An 18,239-nucleotide genomic window follows, 5' to 3' on the forward strand; every position below is an offset into this window, starting at 1 on the left:
ACTTATTTTTCTATGATTAGTGTATTGTTCTGATATAGATGCAATTGTATGCTATGCATGTATGTGTATGGATGTTTGTGTGGTGTTCTACGAATTACGTCTAGTCGGTGAGATACACGTGGTGATCCAAAAGAAGAAGAAGGACGTGAAGATTAAAGCTTACCGAAGGATCGGTGTGTAAGGCAAGTATAGCATGGGACCATCCTTGATACCTATTCACCATTAATCATTTCATTCATGATGCATGTGTCTACCTTGGCAACTGTAGTAAATTCCCTAGCTAATTGATATCCTGGATTCCTTGATACCTTTGGGACATTGCATTGGGTAGTTTTTGCTAGTGCTTAACTAAACCATGATCTTATAAATTGACTAATGGTATATGTAGTAAACTTTAAAATATGACTTTTTAGCAACATGGACATAGGGGGCTAGAGTGTTTAGCTACTTTCTAAATGCCTCAGATTCCTCTCCCTAAGGACTTATCTGTAAGCGATCATCCGGGACTTACAGTACAACTGTGAGGGCTATATGGCTCTAGCTTTAGCTCAGTATGAGGACCTTTTTTAGCTTGTTAGTGGTTACCTTTAAGGCACATAAGGGTATGTTTCCTTTTTTGCTAGGTTGTGTGTACCGTGCTGCGATGCCCACGCATGCCACTCCTAGAGATGGGCCACATATGCCTAGCGGCCCTAACTTGTTAGATGAACCTTTGAAAGGCTTCATAGTGAACCTTGCCGACCTTCCTTGGTAGTGGGTCAAGAGGCTGATCACCTCAGGCGAAAGGGTAAATCACGACTCACAGTGAAAGTGTACAAACTCTGCAGAGTATAAAATTTTTATAACAGCCGTGCTCACAGACACGAGCAGCCTTGGACCCTTATGGAATAGAGATGATCACTAATGGATAATGATACTAATAATTAATTGTTTATGCTATACATTATTCATGTTTATCTGATCATGTGTTTATGGGAATGATAAATTCTGTGCCACTCAATTGCTTAAAAAGATGATCCATTGAAGCCAATCGCAGTAAACAAGTGTCAGCCTTTTGAGCCTCATGAACCCCATGATATAATTGTTAAGTACGACATGTACTTACGCTTGCTTTATTTTTCTATACATTGGATAAAAATCCCAGATGGGTACCAGATTGCTGGTTTAGAGGAGATTAGACTTGTGGTCAACCAGCCAGTCGTCCCTGTGGATTCGGAGTCTTCGCCAGAAGATCAGAGTCAACTTTCCGCCGTCTTTACTCTGAGGTTATTATCCTTTTACTAATACGTTATGTAATAAGTATTGTCTCTTGATATTACCTTTATTTGTGGCTATATGTGAGATTTGACTTCCTAGGCTCACATATAGTGTGTATCTGGTTTTGTCTTTAAAACCGAGTGCTACAAAGTGGTATCAGAGCAATGCTGACTGCATGACGCAAGCCTAGTTAGAACTAGACGTTTTAGCATGCTTTTATCTTGCTTAGTTCTTGTTTTCTCTCCAACCTTGCTATTTGCTAAAATTTATGCTCACTTCAGCCTCTGTCTGTTATGAAAACTTTGTCTCTATTCTCAATCCTCTATCTTTGTCTATATAGATGGATCATAATGAGGAGACCACCGGTATCAAAGGTCAGGAGGACCAAGCTACGTTGTCCTTGACTACATTCAACAAGGAGAAGTTTGTAGCTATGCAACAACAAGCACCAGAAGGTATGACTCAACCTAGGAGTTTTCAACAGTGCTTGCTACAAAGTCAAACCAACATACCAAAGGGACCAATGAAGAGACAAGTAGCAGAAGCTTGGAAGAATACGAAGTCCAATGAAGATGTTGGAACGACGGCACATGAATGCTAAGATCAACCACAGCTGAAGCAAGAACAGAAGGTCCAGAAGAAATAGGAGCAAGGAAGTAAAGCAAAGAGAAACTACATCCAAGGAAGATTGAATAATGTGGATATGACGACCACTCATGGAGCTAAGGAGGTTGTGTATGGTTTCATACCAGTAAACTTAGCTTTCACCACAGTGTTGTTTGATCCCAGTGTGTCACATTCATTTATCTCTAGTGCATACGTAAAAGAACATAAGATAACTATGCTTCCAATGAGGAGACCAGTGATAGTCAAGTCACCAGAAGGAGAAATGAAAGCAAACCACAAATGCCCAAGAGTTAGTCTTAACATCAAGGGGGTAAAATTTGAAGCAAATCTTATTGTATTAGAGTTAGTGGACATTAATGTCATTCTTGGAATAGGATGGATGTCAGCATGTAAAGGGGTGATCAAGTATGCTTAGCGTTCGGTGCTTCTAACCACACCGTCAGGAGAAAGAATTGAGTATGAAGGTATTCAACCTGTATCTGAGGATAATGTGGATAAGAAGAGAAAGGAGGTCTCACCAGAGTCAGAATCAGGAAGCAATCAACAATCGAGTTCTATTACATCATCACATCCAGCTCCAATCCCTGGTCAGATAAACTCAAACTCTAAAGAATTAGAAGTTTCTCAAGCTAAGGTTACTCCACTCTTTCCACATGAGGTATGCATAGATGGTTGGACAATCACCTACACAGAGTTTCAACCCCGAAAGATCAAGCGAGCAAAAAAGCGGTCTAGTCAAACAAAGATGAACTTACAGAATCAGCAAGCTGACAATGCTCTAAGCAACAATTCTATGGAGTATGACATCACTAAAGATCTAGCTATGAGAAAGTGTTATCATTGCCAGTAGGAAGGACATTATGTTAAATCTTGCCCACAGAAGAATCAATAATTACACCAAGGAAGTAGCCAGAGTCAGATCACTACTGGACTATCACCAGAAAGTGTCAGTGATAACCAACCCGAAAGAAGCATTTGGTGAAATTGATAAATGAAGGAGTTATGCTAGACTATTCAAGATCCTTAGATAAGGATAGGAGTTGTACCCCTTTATGTAATAAAAATGATAGTATCGCAAGTTGAGTCGATGAATGAGTTATGCATTTTTAAGTGCTTTGTTGATTTGTCATTATGTTTATGCTTGTTTTGCATCTTTGTAATGATTGCAATGATCTTGTTGGGTGTTCCCGTAATTTCATTTAGTTCATAGGTTTAAGGTATAAGGATTAATGAAATAAATAGTTGGGTTATGGTTTTCTTCTGTTTTTCCTATCCCGTCTTCGGAGCTACCTGTCTTTATCAGTTCATATTCAGTTCATATCTCTGATTTTGGACGATCAAAAGTCATGAGGAATTTCTGGACAATAGTAGACTTCAATCACAAGACGATGCAAGCTATACTTTGGTATCCCCTACTTTACCTTATCTTAAGGGGGGTAGTCAAGTGGAAGAATTGGTAAGATGAAGTATCATACGTTTGAGTTTGCGCAGCGGAAGCGTGGTGGTACCCAAAGATTCAAGAGGAACTCAGAGTTTCAATGAGGTTTGGTTAGAAGTTCAAGAAAGGTTTATCCAAGATCATCAAGATTTTGGTAGAGCTACTGGAGAAGCTTTTAAGTTAGTTTGGATCAAGAGACCTTAGCCAAGTGTTTGAAGGAGTCCAAGGGGTCAAAGTAAAACCTAAGTATTAGCTTTGTCAGATCATGACAAGAGCTTTGTATCTATAATAATGGATCTTGTGAAGGTGTGGGATGTGTCCTTATATGCGTGAGTTGAACTAACATGTTATCTAGAGCTATCCATTGTGGAGCATGGAAGTACCATCTTCTTGAAAGTAAAAGTAATATCTAGGAGGATCACAAGAATATATAGGATACCTTCACTGAGTTGGTCATGAGCTTGTGATATCCTCATTGGAATGAGATTGATTATGACTTGGAAAAGTGCTATCACTTCAAGAAGCGAAGTCATGGCCGATGCCCTTAGCAACAGAGAATTGTGCTAAGAAGGTTCGAGTGACACTAAGGATTAAGAGTTGTATTCCCAGTTCAAGCAACTTCACCAGGATCATTAATGTTTTGAAGATTGGTGGTAGATCATCTTTCGAACCAAGAAGATAAGGAAGCTTTGTTGAAAGGTGAACATATGAGAAAAGAGAATTATGGCCTAGTGATTAGGGTTACTAGAGAGTTGTTCAAGGTACCTGTCAAAATTTTGGAATTAGTTAGGCAGATTACTTGGAGTAAGGGCAATAGGTATGCAAAGTAATGTGGATCTTTATCAACGCAAGACGATGAAACTGCACGAGGAAGTAAAGAAGAATACAAGGAAGGAGTATTCCAATCCCTTAGTCAACGTCTTCTGAATCTCGAGGACAAGATTAATCTTAAGGGGGGTAGAATTGTAACACCCTAAAAAAATTGCCTCTTTTGAAATAGAGTTAAAATGATTTAAGTTGGAATTTTTGTGCACATGAAATATAGGAAAATAAGAAATTTTCATTAATTTAAAATTCATCATAAGGTAGTAACATGTGTGAGCATACATGCTGTTGCATCTTATTCATTGTGATGGATGGTGTTGATCCAAAACTCCAAAGTAAATTGGAGTGTTTTTTAAAAGAGTTTAAAAATGGCTTTGAAATAAAAAAAGAAAAAGAATTCAGAAATAGAAAAGGATTTTTTGAAAAAGAAGAAAACTCCTCTCTCTCATTTGGCCCGAAGGCCCATGTTTCCTCTTTTTCCCCTCGGCCCGCTCCTTTCTTCCTTCTTCTCGGCCTGGTCGCTGGCGGCCCAGTCCCCGCACCCTCCCTTTCTCCCTCCCTTCCGCGAACGCCTGCTGCTCCTCCTCGGCCCAGCTAGGCGGCCCGCTGCTCCACTGGCCCCGCCAGTCAGTCGCCCGTAGTACCACGCGGCCCACCGCTCGGCGGCCCGGTCTGCTCGGCCCTTCATTGCCACACCGCTCCGCTTCGGCCTTAGCCCACACACGCCCACTGTTCCTTCTCCCTCTCACTGCCTCGCGGGTCTCGCTCGTCAGTGCCCCACGTTCCCTTTCCTTTCTTCCCTGGCACGTTCTTTCTTTCCTTCCGTCGCCCATGGCGCCCGTGTATGGCAAGTCGCCGCCGCCGTCGAGCATGCAAGGCAAGCGCCCACCCAATCCACCCACACCCCCGTTTCCCTTTCCTTCTACAGCGCCTCGCCCGCCTATAAATCACAGAACCGAGCGCTCCTTCTCCCCTTTCCTCTGTTCGCATCCAACAGCTCACCACCGTCGGCAGTTTTTCCCTTCCCGAGCACAATCAACGTCGCCGACGAGCCTCGAAGGTCCACCGTGCTCCCCCGTGAATCTAGGTACCCCCAATTCACCATTTTGGCCATGGAATGCTCGGATTTCCACTCACCCGTGCATTCTCTCTCTCCCTAGTTCACCGCCGCCGTCGACGACTTGCTTCGGAGCCTCCCTGGACGCCGCGCTCCGTTCCAATCGCATCACGGTGAGCTACTCATCCTCCCAATGCCTTCCATTCGCCATTTCGTGCACTAGAACGCCATATCAGCGAGATCCCGAGCCGCCTACAATGGCGCCACTGCGGGACCACCTCCCCGACGTGCTCTCCATCCCCGATAGGTAGCCATTGAGTTCGCGAGACCTCGTGCTATGCGTAGGTGCCCTCGGCTCGGTCTGGGGTGGCCGGAATCACCGCCCCGGCGTCCACCGCCGAGCTTGGCACGCCGCCGGCCATGGCGCCGCCATCCTGCGTGTCTTCCCCAGTGACCCGCTGCTTCCATCATACCTACGCCGTTAGATTGGGAACGAGCAGACCAGATTAGATACCCCTTCGGGGTTAAGTAACCGGTCCACCGCGGCTGTGGACTCGGTCCACAGTGCCACGTTAGCACGCACCCACGCACGCGTGGTGAACCGCACCACTCGCGCAGCGGCACGTGGCGGCCTGGTTAGCAGCGCGGTCAAACCGCAGTCAAGCCATGCCAGTTTTGCTGTAAAACCCCTCGAATTACAGTGAATCAACCCGCGATCCAAATCAGTTCAAAATAATTTCTTTTAGGCCCTGTTTTTATTCGTTTAGGACCCTGTAGTTTCCAGAATTAGTGCGCCCAGTCCAATAACCATTTAAATTCAGATTTTAATTGTTTTATTTCAAAAATGAGTTCGGGTTATTTACAGAAATGCCACTGAATCTTATTTCATGCGTAACTTTTTGCGTTTTAAGTCCAATTTGACCCGTTCGAATTGCGTTAGGATCATATTTACGTTATCTTCATGTTTATACAACTGTTAGGCATGTTTTCAACACTTGGAATTCATGGGTAGATTTAATCTATTATTTAACTATAGGAAAACTTGTTTAAATCATAACTTATTCATTTTAACTCCGAAATAGTCCGTTCAAGTTGCGTTTGTTTCATAACGACGAAATCTACGCATTGGTAATGATGTTTACTATATTACTATTTCATGAAAATCATAGTTTAAATCATATCTTGATTAATGATTATGCAACTGAGTTTTATACATAAAATATAATTTGTTTTACTCTTGTTTTATAATTTAAATCTAAAATTGACTTAATTCAATCCATATTGTTTATAAAATATCTTTTGTATATGAATTCATATAGTTAACATAAATGAAGCCTATAGTTTCTTTTCCACGTATTAAGCAAATCTCTCGGTAGCTGTAACTTTTCAACCGTAGCTTCGATTAGCGTGCCTCTCGTGACTGTGTGATCGTAGCGATGAGTAGAATCGTATTTCAATTTCTTTTACTTATTTTTCTATGATTGATGTATTGTTCTGATATAGATGCAATTGTATGCTATGCATGTATGTGTATGGATGTTTGTGTGGTGTTCTACGAATTACGTCCAGTCGGTGAGATACACGTGGTGATCCAAAAGAAGAAGGACGTGAAGATTAAAGCTTATCGAAGGATTGGTGTGTAAGGCAAGTATAGCATGGGACCATCCTTGATACCTATTCACCATTAATCATTTCATTCATGATGCATGTGTCTACCTTGGCAACTGTAGTAAATTCCCTAGCTAATTGATATCCTGGATTCCTTGATACCTTTGGGACATTGCAGTGGGTAGTTTTTGCTAGTGCTTAACTAAACCATGATCTTGTAACTTGACTAATGGTATATGCAATAAACTTTAAAATATGACTTTTTAGCAACATGGACACAGGGGGCTGGAGTGTTTAGCTACTTTCTAAATGCCTCAGATTCCTCTCCCAAAGGACTTATCTGTAAGCGATCATCCGGGACTTACAGTACAGCTGTGAGGGCTATATGGCTCTGGCTTTAGCTCAGTATGAGGACCTTTTCTAGCTTGTTGGTGGTTACCTTTAAGGCACATAAGGGTATGTTTCCTTTTCTGCTAGGTTGTGTGTACCATGCTACGATGCCCACGCGTGCCACTCCTAGAGATGGGCCACATATGCCCAGCGGCCCTAACTTGTTAGACGAACCTTTGAAAGGCTTCATAGTGAACCCTGCCAACCTTCCTTGGTAGTGGGTCAAGAGGTTGATCACCTCGGGCGAAAGGGTAAATCACGACTCACAGTGAAAGTGTACAAACTCTGCAGAGTATAAAACTGTTATAACAGCCGTGCTCACGGACACGAGCGGCCTTGGACCCTTATGGAATAGAGATGATCACTAATGGATAATGATACTAATAATTAATTGTTTATGCTATACATTATTCATGTTTACCTGATCATGTGTTTATGGGAATGATAAATTCTGTGCCACTCAATTGCTTAAAAAGATGACCCATTAAAGCCAATCGCAGTAAACAAGTGTCAGCCTTTTGAGCCTCATGAACCCCATGATATAATTGTTAAGTACGACATGTACTTACGCTTGGTTTATTTTTCTATACATTGGATAAAAATCCTGGATGGGTACCAGATTGCTGGTTTAGAGGAGATTAGACTTGTGGTCAACCAGTCAGTCGTCCCTGTGGATTCAGAGTCTTTGCCAGAAGATCGGAGTCAACTTTCCGCTGTCTTTACTCTAAGGTTATTATCCTTTTACTAATACATTATGTAATAAGTATTGTCTCTTGATATTACCTTTATTTGTGGCTATATGTGAGATTTGACTTCCTAGGCTCACATATAGTGTGTATCTGGCACTGTTCACCTAAACGATCGTTTAGCCCGTTTAAACATCGTGTAAACGCTATACGGTGGTGCGCCGTTTCCATTTAATCACCCATTTACCCCGTTTAATTGGCTGTTTAGCCCGTTTAATGGGACGTTTTGCCCGAATAATGGCTAAACGGTAGGTGACCGACTGTTTACCGTTTAGTGTTTAGGAAAACACTGGTATCTGGTTTTGTCTTTAAAACCGGGTGCTACATGTAATATCCATCATCGTCAATGCCTGCAGACTTCGTAGTGCCATCTAGATTGTACCAGTCATAGCGCAGAACAACCACCGTCCTATGGCTTTGTACACTAGAGTTATACACAACTAAATAACTTCTCTAAGGACACCATAAAATTCCACTGATTGGCCTTCATTTGTGACGGCGGTCATAACACCACTATTCTATGTATGTAGTGATTTCTCACGGTCAATAGTGCTATACCTGACTCCATTAATACTGAAAGCTGCATAGACCCAGACTCGGGTATCAGGACCACATGATAGTGCATACAAACCTTCACTGATCTCTGTTGGTTTCTCTCGACGCAGCTCCTCGATCTGCACACAAACATGAAACCATCGTCACCACTAAGTTGTCATATAATTCTACGAATGATCGGCCTAACATAACTAAAATATGCTAATCACGTTCATGAGACTTAAACCACGCTGGAAACTCTGTTACTAGCCTACTATCAACATCATCACTTGCCCCTTGTTCCTCTAAACTTTGTCTATATATTCTATAGTACATATAAACATTATTATTGGTAACATTTCATACGTAATATAGGAAACAACAAACCAGCATATAAAAAATCATACTTACTGCGCATATGGTCCAACCTCGTCGTAGTTATTAAGCACATACCAAGCTAGCTTATTGATTTTGGCTTTATCCTTGATGTCCTTTACCCTAATCTGGCCAATGGGCTTGACACCATGCATGAGAACAGAGGTCTCACCAGGTGCTGGCCCATCATGTGACATATTGTCGTCCTAGTTATATCTTGTTTTAACATCGTCCATGAACCTCTCCCAAAATGCCAACGTCTCACTTTCTAAGTAAGCCTCCGCAATTAATCCTTCAGGCCTGGTCCTATTCCTTAATAAATTCTTCAACGTGCTTAGTCGCTGTTCTATTGGGTACATCCATTCGTACAGTACGGACCCTCTAAGAAGTGCCTCATTAGGTAGATGGACAGCCAAGTGCACAATAACATAAAAAAAGGCTAGTGGAAAAATCTTCTCAAGCTTGCATAAGATGAGTGGGATGTCTCATTTTAGCTTTTTATGACTTTCTTTCCTCAGAGTTCTACTGCATAGTTGCTTGAAGAAGTTCCCAAGTTCTGAAACAGCTTCGTATACATCTTTGGGAAAAAAACCTCTTAAGCCTGCAGGTATGATCCTATGGAGAAGGACATGGCAAGTATGCATTTTTAGCTTGCCAACTACCTTGGTACCATCTGCACTTATGGATTTTGCTAGGTTGGCTGCATAACCATCTAGAAACTTGACACCTTAAAGGAACTTGCAAAATTCTGCTATGTTTTTCCATCATGACATAGTGAGCTTTTGGGAATTTAAGCGAGGTGCCTTGATGCACGCCATGATATTGATGCCTTATCTTCATATCATGCAAATTTAGCCCAGCGTTCGTTGTGTCCTTTGTCTTGCCCTCCACTTTCAGCCAGTCCAAAGAATGTTTTCACATATGTTCTTCTCAATGTACATGACATCAAGTTTGTGTGGCAGCAATAGGTCCTTCCAATACGGTAGCCCCCACCAAGCAGATTTTCGATTATAAATCACTGGCTCTTCTCCATGCTTTTGTTTCCTTTTTCCACCGTGCTTACCTGGGCAGACATCTTTCACCTTCTTTAGTTCCTCAAGGACCTCCTGTAAGGTGAACTTTTCCGACGCATCTCGGTCCTCGGTTTTTTCATCAAAATCCAAGCTCTTCCTCCAAGGGTGATCCCTAGGAAGGTAACAACGGTGTCCAAGGTAGCCTAGCTTCTTTCTTAGGCTCCTTGACAATGGATTTTTGTTGCAATAAATACATGCATAATAACCTTTTGTAGTTTGGCCTGACAAGGTGCTCAATGCTAGAAAATCGTGTATGCACCAAAGCACGACAGCGCATAGAGTGAAGCCTTTCTTATTATCACGATGTAGTACATGAAAAGTGTTGACACCCTTCCTTAGTTCTTTCAATTCTTCTATAAGAGGCTCCAAGAATACATCAAAATCCTTTCCTAGATAGGTTGGGCCCGGGATCAGTAGAGACATAAAGCAATTCGATGGGTTCACACATTCCCATGGTGGCAGGTTCAGAGGCGTTACAAGAATAGGCCACATACTATATGTCGAGCTAAAGTTGGGTGACCATCTATGGCGACGACAAGCCTCAAGTTCATTGGATCATCTACAAAAGTAGGGTGCTTTTGATTAAAGTCCTGCCATGCCTCCCCATCTGCTAGATGGCTCATTTCATAGGTATTCTTCTCTCGCTTAGTCTCATGCCATTCGGCGTCCGCTGCTGTTCCTCGAGCAGGAACTGCAACCTCGTTATTAGAGGAAAATGCCTCAAAACCTTATGAGGAACTTGCCTGCTACCATCTGCATCCTCCCATCCAGACTCTCTGTATTTTGGGCACGCTTGCAATTCCTCATGATCACCCAAAACAACACACAATTGATCTTGCATACATGGATACTTTCATAACCTTGTCCCAATTCTAGAATATATTTATGGGCCTCTTCACATAATTTTGGTACATTGCTACTAGGGAATGCATCTGACAGCAACGCTAATAGTGCATCAAAACAACTATTGCTAACTCGATAGTGGGACTTGATATAGAGCAACTTGACAAGGAAGGAGAATCTTGAGAAGGTAGATATAGAAGAAACAGATTGCTTCAACTCATCCAACACTCTTTCAAACTTTGGGACTCTTCCAGCCCACTCTTTAGATGTTAACAAGTTTTGAACTAAACCATCAAAGTTTGGTAATATATTATCGTCGCGGTCCTCCTGCTCCTGCTCTGCAATCTAACCATCATGATGAGATCCATGCACATCTGATGGCTCTATAATGTCAGTACCTCCTCCCTATTCCCCATGATGAATCCATGTGGTGTATGTGGATGACATTATGTATATAAGTAAGTCATCCTTCACCTCTTGCCAAGTTTTAACCACCTGGTTAAGACAATGTGTACACAGGCAAGGGATGTTTTGCTCCGGGTATTTTTGTTTAACCATATCCATGAACTCTTCAACTCCTATGGTGAATGTCGGCGAGAATGGTCTCCCATTAGGAATCTAGGATTTGTCCATCTATTGCAGCAAAAGTATGCAAAGTCTGTTAGAGTTTCGACCATTGGGTGGACAATGGCAAAACTAGCATTAGAACAAAGCATACAGTGTTCGAGAGCACTAATCTGTGCATTTGTTCATATCATACTATGGGGTAGTCTGGTTTTCTATTTTTGTGTGACAAAAGCATTGATTTCAATTCAAATTCATACAGAATAGCCTTTCTTTATGCGTTCTTTGCTTTATCATATACAGAAAATGGAGTCCTATAATCACAGAAGAAGGTACTCATACCTTTGTTCTATGAACTGGCACAGCTCAGCTACAAGCCGCCTTTGCTGCGGCACACACCTGATCACCCGGACGCCAATGCCGCCACGCTCCACCGGGAGAGCCCTGCCACGCCACCAAAAGGATGCCTGGGCCACCACAGTAGACCAGAGATCCTCCGTCGCCGCCGCCGCCGCAAGTCCAGCGGGCACAGATTTGTTTCCACTTACAGGGATATATCCAATTTAGGTCAATCTATAACACAGCCAATAGGATACTATAGCGACTCCAATGAGATATCAACATAGCCAGGCATCTAGCGCAATGGTAAAGACGCTCCAATCCTTGGTCCAGATCCCGTGTTCGACTCCTAGGTATTAGACCTTTTTTTGAGAAATTAAACCCCAACGGAACCGTCAGGTCCCACAGGTCGGATGAAGATGGAGAAAGGTCCCACAGGTACACGTGACACACGTAAGCCGTCGGGTCCCACAGGTTGGATGCAGAAGGACTGAGCGGAGACTTTTATGATGAGTTGCAAGCGTCAAGTGACACGCAAGCTGTTGGGTCCCACAGGTTCGATGGAGATGGGTCGTCTAGGTACACGTGACACGTAAGCCGTCGGGTCTCACAGGTCGAATGTTGAAGGGTCCCGTAGGTACACGACGGACGGAGAAGTGACCGAGCGAAGACTTTTATGACGAATTGCAAGCGTCACGTATGAGTAACTGTAGGTCCCACAGGTACATGCCGGATGGAGAAGGGTCCCACAGGTACACGTCGCATAGAGATATGATCGAGCGGAGACTTTTATGACGAATTGCAATCGTCACGGATGAGTAACTACAGGTCCCATAGGTACACGTTGGATGAAGAAAGTACCATGTGGAGATCTATGACGAGTTCAATAACGAAGCCCGGTTCGTCACAGTTTTAAGGGAGATCATCACAGATGAGTCGCGCGAGTGATCTGGGACGAAACCCTGCGCTCTTCTATGACGTTTTTTTGTGACGATGCCTGATTTCATCATAAAGAGGGAGGGTTGTAGGATCATCACCACCGATCTATGACGAAACAAAAATATTCGTCATAAAAAACGTTCTTCTATGATGATTTTAGATTTGTCATTAATATTTTTATTATAAAAGTGGATATTTCTAGTAGTGTTCTCAGCGCCGCCCTAGGTCACCACGCACCCACGCCGGGCCGGCCGCGCGCGGCGCTAGTTCACCATGCACGGCATCTCTCATCTATCCCGGCCTTCCCAACGCCAGCCAGCGGCTGCTCCAGGTCACGACCGCGCGGCGTGCGCAGGTGGCTCGCACGCCACGGTGCTCTGGTGGTTGCGGAAAAGGGCTGCGCACCGGTGAAACGGGCGCAGCACCTGCAGCGCCCTGCATGAAGGGGTGGCCCCCCACCCCCTGGTGGTTGTGGCGTTGCCTGGAGATATATGTATGCTGTTCTTTCCTCCACTCTCAAATGTATTCTAGCGAAACAGACATAACATCACATGATCCGTGGGTGGTATTTGTTTATATCTATATTAAGTATATTAAAGCCTTCATTATTAACGGACACATTGTATGTTTCCCAAAGATTTCATAATTATTTTTCTTATATTTTGTAGTATATATTAGCTACCAAAATCGACCGGTTTTTTTCTTTCAGTATGCAATAAAAAAAATTAAATATCTTTAGCAACCTCAAGATATACACATGGATTTAATGTCCATATGTGGTCCCAACATTATACAGCCGTAGCTACAATATCTATCCATTGGATTTTAAAAAGTATCTAGTGAAATACTACTTTATTAAATGTTATTATTTGTACAGGAAACATTATATTAATACCAATAATATAAATGCGTATTCACATACTTACATTTCTAAGGCCAGTGTCATGACAGTTTTATAGACATTAAATAGGGTGGCACCTCAGCAAAGATAGTGATTAGCATAGTTTTAACGTGCAGTTCTTTCTCTTTTTTTGTCAACAAGTTTTTTGTGAAAACAAACTTCCGGATTAATTCTAAGGTATTCTTGCCAACACCTATAATTTTACAGTGTGATGTTTACAGACAGATCTTAATTAGCAGAAGTTGCGCACACACATGCGTTGAAATCGTTTGTTTTCGGAGGAGAAGACATATTTGATGTGATGATATATCTGTAATGCACACTGCACAGTGATCCATGACCATGAGGTGATGTAATCGAACAAAAACAATGGGCCATCCAGCCAATACCACGTGCATGTTCCAACAACCTCTTTTGTCTGGTACCGGTAGCAGCAAGTAAAAGACGGAGCACACAGTGCGGCCGCGGCATGCAGCCCTGTCGCCGCTTCACCGGAAAGCCACTGCAAAGTGCCAGGGCTGCTAGCGCTGACAGCCACAGCCACAGCCACGCCACATCACCCGTCGCTCGGTGACGCGGCCCGCATCTTCATGCCCCTACCCTTCTGCAAGGCTCGCCGTCCACAGCATCAACCGCGTCCTGGCTTAGACGTCACCACGCCGGGCAGCCAGTTCACCACGCACGGTCCCTTCCCAGCGCTAGCGGCCGCTGCCTCCAGGTCACGGCCGTGCGCCAGCGCGTACAGGTGGCTCGCACGCCACGGCGCTCTGGTGGGTGCGGGCAGTGCCGGTCCTAGGATTTTAAGAGCCCTCCAACGATTTTGTCGTAACGGCGCTCTTGACCATGTATAAAATCTTATAATATATAGACGCTAATTTTACTTGCAAAACAAAAGCAAATTCAATAACATATTTTTAATTTAACAGGTCTGATAATTATCGAGGAACAATATAGATTAAGGAATATATTTGTAGATGTATGATAATTATCGAGGAATAATGTAGATTAAAAAAATAATATATTCGTTTTCTTTTCTCACCTATGACAAATGTTTCTTAGGTAACATTATAAAATTCTAACATATAAATTAGAAGAAAAATATGACTATATGGGTACAAAGTACTAGAAGTCTGGAATATTATATAAATAATTAATTTGGATTAAAAATAAAAAGAAAAAAAATACCTTGGGCCTAAACAACTAATCGGTGATCGCAATTCATAAGCAAAGAATCAAGATGTCATCGTCATGGAGCCCTGCCTGGTCGCCGTCCTCGTGCGCCGTGTCCGTGTCTCCGGTAGTCTAGCTCTTCGCGGCGGCGCGACTCGCCAGCTCCGCGCGTGTAAGGCGCACGTCCCGAACTCACGATCAGAGTGTGTTGTGTGCAGCGTGACTCCTCGCATCCTCTCTACCCCAGGGCCGTAGGAAAAGAAAACTAGAAAAGAAATGTCAATGTTGTCTTTTTAGACCGCCTAGCCAGTTCTATGTCTCTCTTCTTATTAGTTTGCTAATGCCTAATGAACTATAGGACCTGAGGGTTTGTATACCTGGACTTGAGCTCCTCCTCCGCTTGGGCCCTCGGCCGTCGCACCTGGTGGCCTACCCTTAGGGCCGGCACTGGGTGTGGGTGACGAAAAGGGCTGCGCGCCATCTGCAGCCCAAGCCCTGCATGATGGGGTGGGCCCCACTACCTGGCGCTAGAGACGTTGTCTGCAGATAACCTTTATTTACTAATTATTAAAGAGATATATATGAGACAAATATTCACAAATGTGGTAGTTATTTAATGTCTCAAAATCTTGCTCCTCGTTCGTCCACGTCACCAAATAATAGGAACTGTCCGATCTTCAGCGACACATTCTATTTGGCCAAGCAAAATAATAGATTCTCGCAAGATTTATTTCCCCCTTAAACTTCACGGCTCTAACTGAATTTTATTTAGATTACCATAGAGACCCACTAAATCGAATCGCGCGCGCGCGCGCGCCCGCCCACACACACACACACACACACACACACACACACACACACACACACACATATATATATATATATATATATATATATATATATATATATATATATATATATATATATATATATATATAAGAAAAATAATGGTACCACTTAACCCCAAATCTCTTTGGTCCACTGCACCATGCTACATACCATAGGACCGAAGAGAACCAAAATTGAGATTCATAGCATATACTAATACGGGAAACAAAGAAACTATCTAGATGTTCAAGTGCGACAAGCTATGCGAGCGTAGCATGATACCACCCCTAGCCACCCAAAGTTTTGTTAACAATCATACTTTCATGCTCCTACCTCCTACATGTGTTGCAACCCAGTTCAAATTTCAATTTCATATTTAAATTAAATGGTTGTTCTGGATGATATATCATCCGGGAAACACCTTGCCAAATAGGGCCATCCATTAACAAGGAAGAGAAAACCTCAAACGAATAGACAAAAATGCTTTCCTTGGCAATAACAAGAGCAACTAGGGCCTTGTTTAGATTGAAAAAAATTTCAAACTGATGAATAGTAGCACTTTCGTCTTATTTGGTAAATATTGTCCAATCGTGGATCAACTAAGCTCAAAAGATTCATCTCGTGATTTTCAACTAAACTGTGTAATTAGTTTTTTTTACCTACATTTAATGCTCCATGCAAACGGCTAAAAATTGATGTGATGGAGAGAGAGTGAAAAAACTTGGAATTTTGAGGGTAACTAAACAAGGCCTAGGATACCACTCACTACCAAGATTTAATATAGAATTCACGTGTGTAACGGCAAAGTTGTCAAAAATGCTAACGTCGTGTAGGCGATAACCGCGTCAAGTGTATGACGTTAGCATGATTGAATGAAACCCTGTCGTGTTATCAACAAAGTGTGACAAAGGTGTTTAATTAGTGTCCTCGATAAGGCACATACATTTGTAGTCGGGCAAATGCATTCACAACATCTTGTCATCTTCTCTACTTCGAGAGTGGAAAATAATTTTTTGTTGCTTGAATGGAATGTTTGTGAGCTGATACATAGATAAAAATATACAGAATATGAAAAACCTTTTGTTTTCACACACTTTGTAAAAAGATAAAAAAATGTGAATAATGTATGCATACTAAACATAAATGAGATAATTCTCTACATGCCATTGAATGCTATAGAAATTCCTTTTCCACCATTCAAAATTTTTATGACTCCCACTGTGAGACTGGAATAACAAGGTACCAAAAAAGACTAAATTATCACTTGGTCCACTTGTCAGATCTCTCTCTCTCTCTCCCTCTCTCCCTCTCCCTTTATTTCTATCCGTTCATTCTCGCCTCTAGCCTCCCCACGCTCACACCTTGTCCCTAATCCTTCTGCCACACATGAGCTCCAGCCTCAGAGAGCTCAACTTGGGCCCTATCGGTGACCTCCAATCCTATCGTCTCCTCTTATCCACTTCTTCACCCTAGCCTCACTCGAGTTCCATTCAAGTTGCATTCTCTACCACTAACCATTTTTGCCCTTCAGTGCCAGCTCTGCTCCAACTAAGCCTAGGCCTTTTTGTGTGCAGACCCTAGACACGTTCTCACCTCTTAAACACTATGATTGACATAGTTAGAACACTTAAACTTACTAAGGCCCTGTTTGCTTCCGAGCTCCTAAAACTTTAGTTCCTAAAAGTATTAGGCAGCCTTCTAAAACCTCCTAAAAGTGTGTTTGGTTGCACCTCATAAAAATGACTAAAAACAATAAATGTTTTTGAACAAAGACACTTTTACCCTTCTTCCTCCTACCCCTGCGAGCAAAAAGCTCTTCCTCGCCAGCGCCGCTTCTCCTCTTTGCTCTGTGGTCGCCAAGTGAGACCCCCATGCCAACCATCCCCGCCCCCAGCGCAGCAACGCCCGCCCGCAGGTCCCCGCACGCGAGCCCCGCCCGGCCTCTCCACCTCACCGCCGCTCCACGCGACCCCGCTCGCGGCCGCCCCAATGCCTGCCCAAAAGCGGTTCTTGGTCGCGGAAGCCGCCGTCGATGGCGGATCGAGCGGCGGACGGATTGGGGGAGCAGCCGGCGCCGAGGAGAAGCGGGGGCGTCGCGGCCGGCCCATGCGGCGGCGCGAGGGAGCGGGGGCGGCGGATCCGGTGGGGGATGGCGCGGGCGCCGGCGTGGAGGGAGGGAGCAGCGCACCGCCGGGGGACACCGGACGGGGCCCATCACCACCGCATCAATGGGATTGGGGAGGGCCATCATGGCCGGATGCGCCGAGGGAGGGAGCGCCGCCACCTGCTTCCTGTGCTTGAGATCCATGGGGGAGAGGGCCCGCCGCTGCCCGAGGGTGAGGAGCCGCCGCCGTCGGTGGAGGGTAGGGGCCGCAAGAGGCCCGCCGCCGCCAGGATGGAGGGAGAAGGGGGGGGCGCAAGATGGAGGCGCGGGAGGGAGGGAGGGTGGTAGAGAGAGAGAGGGAGGGGGCAATAAATGAGGGGTAGTGGAGGTCCAGGAAGGACTTTAGGAGGTTTTAGGAGGGGGTGGAGCTCCTAAAGTTTTTGGCCCCTTCTAAAATTTTTAGGAGCTTTTAGGAGAAGGTGTTTGGTTTTTTAGGCAAATTTTATCCAGATTTTAGCTCCTAAAGTTTTTAGGAGGGATAACTAAACAGGGCCTAAGCTTCTCACTTCTAGGAAAATCATAGTCTCTCGCTTGCTACTTCCTGATGCATATTTGGTGACA

This window comes from Miscanthus floridulus, chromosome 8 (genome assembly GCF_019320115.1).
Source record: "Miscanthus floridulus cultivar M001 chromosome 8, ASM1932011v1, whole genome shotgun sequence".
In the NCBI taxonomy this organism is placed as follows: domain Eukaryota; kingdom Viridiplantae; phylum Streptophyta; class Magnoliopsida; order Poales; family Poaceae; genus Miscanthus; species Miscanthus floridulus.